The sequence below is a fragment of the Triticum dicoccoides genome, chromosome 7B (assembly GCF_002162155.2).
Source record: "Triticum dicoccoides isolate Atlit2015 ecotype Zavitan chromosome 7B, WEW_v2.0, whole genome shotgun sequence".
NCBI classification, from domain to species: Eukaryota; Viridiplantae; Streptophyta; class Magnoliopsida; order Poales; family Poaceae; genus Triticum; species Triticum dicoccoides.
In genome coordinates this window covers 265177582-265180363 of record NC_041393.1, presented here as the reverse complement: position 1 = coordinate 265180363, position 2782 = coordinate 265177582, and the positions used below count along the sequence as shown (strand labels likewise).

General features: G+C 44.4%; 1 long non-coding RNA gene across 1 annotated transcript; it reads right to left on the bottom strand.

Moving 5' to 3' along the window:
* Nucleotides 1-1656: 1656 nt before the first annotated feature.
* LOC119340336 lies at nt 1657-2138 on the bottom strand. Its single transcript, XR_005164496.1, has 2 exons — nt 1778-2138; nt 1657-1725 (listed from the first exon to the last, which is right to left on the bottom strand). It is a non-coding gene; the product is annotated as an uncharacterized LOC119340336 (long non-coding RNA).
* Between the last annotated feature and the right edge of the window lie 644 nt (nt 2139-2782).

Genomic DNA, 2782 nt, shown 5'->3' with positions numbered 1-2782 from the left:
AAAGAAAAGGAGATAGCTACAATCCAAGGAAGAAATGCCTAACACCGCACCCAAAGTGAAATAAGAGGTAGAAGAGATGACAAAATCCGAGCTAAAACAATCCAGATCAGACCCACATAGTGCAGTCCCACACCCCAACCAAATCATCTCACTATTTTCTTTTGCTAGCCACGCAAAATCATGTTCTAAAGGAGAACAAGTTACAGAAACGAACCTAGTTAAATTCAGTGACTAAAACCTATAGCCGAAAAAGGAAATAATCCGCAATGCTAAGGTAATATCATTTATCTATTGCCAATCACCCTATCCATTTAAAAACATTAAATTGCATATGATTTATAATCTGAACACAAACAGTTTCCAGTCACATGAGATTATCTTTTTAACCGAACTGAACCTCCAAAGCTATGCCAACGATTAAATACGACATTAGTATAAAATATGGTAACGGTGTGGTTTATTTGGGTCAAAAAAGGAAAACCAAAAATTTAGGAAGAGCTAATTAAGGATACATATTTTGTCTCCCAACACTAAAAATCGAGGAATGTAGATCACTTCACTTATCACTTATGCAAAAGTCAAGTAGGATTACAATCTAGAAGTCATGGCACGAAATTGAAAAGCCATCCATACCGGGCATAGGTGAGTTCAGGGCACTTGGCCACGGTCAGCATAACATTTTCCTCAGCGCAAGCATACAATTCTCCTGGTCTAGTAGCTACATGAAGTGAAACTCTCCTGGCAAAGCAAAGTAAAATCTTATGACTATATGTAACAGAAAATATAAATATTCATTGCAAAACTGGTCTGCCTTTTCAGATACTAAGAAAAAACGACAACATGTCAGGCCACTATAAGACTAATAAATAGTACCCTTTTCATTCACATCCATATCGTTCTTGCGGTTTCACTGCAGCAAGATTTATCCAAAAACCAGTGATAGAAAGGAACTGACATTGTGGTGCATCATGCATCATAATGGCTACCAGAACCATGTCAATGCATCCCCAATAATTACATAGAACTCAATTCATGGAAAGGACATACAAGCTCAACATGTCAATACTGTAAAACATGGAAGGCAGAACAAATTATAACACTAAAACAATCTGTAATTACACATCATGATGGTATAGTTGTTATTGCATAAGTTGAGATAATCACTACGCAGAGCCTAACTGAACCTAGATAATTTTCAAGTGTATGTTTGAGCTTGCTGCTTGCCCGCGCAACCAGCAACCAAAAGGATAATTCAGAATTGGAAGTTCAAAATATGTACCTGACTTCTACAAAACCTTTCATCATCTCCGCAGAATCCTGGGATGTCTCTTCATTAAATCTCTTCATGTTGTTTCCTGCATTACAGAAGCTTATTCAGAGAAGCCCCAAACAATCCATGCCAAACAAATTGAGAACTTAAAATCAACATCATGGCATAAAGTGCTTAAATACTCTAGTTAGTAATGTGCAGCACAACACAAACTACCAACATTTAGCAGCCAATCTTCTGCATAAAGTGATTCATCTTAAAAAGCATATATAGACCAATCAATTAGATAGCAAGAGCACAAATTATCTTGAATCAACCCATTGACAGGCATAGCAAACTGAACCGTGTAAGAAAAATGCAGATACCTAAATAGTATCTCTTCCATACCTAGGATAGAAGTGATGGCCGCTGCTGTCGTTCGAGGCTAGGGTTCGCTGCTGGACGCGTGCGAGCACCTGTGTACCAAAAGCAGCATCAACATGAGGGGAGGGGAGGGGCCAAGAGCACCTTGACCAGCAGCAGCAATGCTAGGGTTAGGGTTAGGGTTGGAGTAGGAGGGAGGGCGGCGTCTCGAGGAGTCCATGGTGTGAGCACACTCGGAAGCCGGGGTCAGACGATGGCGTCGGCGGATCTGCGAGCGCCTTGGCCGCCGACGAACCTGCTCGCGCTCCGTCTTCTCTTCCCTTCCATTCTGATGATGGGAGGGGGGAGGTTGCGGGCGGCGTGGCACGAGGGAGACGAGGAGAGAGGTCCACTGTGGCGTGGTCTGAGGGGCGGGGCGGCGGTGATGCGGGCGGGGCGGCGAGGACTGAGGGAGGAAGAGGGAGAGGAGAGGGAGAGGAGAGGGCGGGGCGATGCGGGCGGGGCAGCGAGGACGAGGGAGGGGGCGCGAGTGCGGGCTGGGGAGCGGCTAGGTCATCTCCACGCGGGTGGTCAAATTTTATACACCTATAGGCGAAATGACAAAAATGCCCTCGGTGGGGCAACGGATTTACACACGGTGGCATGAACGAGAGGTAACTATTCATTCCTATAGTCGCACGGGTTCGATCCTACGGCCTGCGTCCTCTCGAGGCTCGATCCGACGGCCTGATCTCATCAAGCAAACGAGATGGACGGTCAGATGTTTCAAATCGCTGAGGAGGCTTGTAGGAACATTCATCTCTTACTAGCTAAGTGTCCGTGGGTTGCCACGGACTAACAAATATATATATACAAAGAGAAAATTCATGTGACATGAGAGTCAAAGGCCATTTTTATGGGATGATATCTCATGGTCATGATCTAGTAGGTACATACATCTCGTCATTGTCTTTCTTCCACACTCCATGTCTGAGCTACCACGCGACACTCGACTTCCTTCTCCCACCATGCATGCTTTTATCTCCTATTTCTCCTACCTCTACCTTGCACGACAATACCAAGTTTCTTGTCCAACTATCATAATCTTCTCCGGTAGGGCACCCCCTTAGATTATTACTGACTTGTACATGTTGCAAATAAGATCAACGA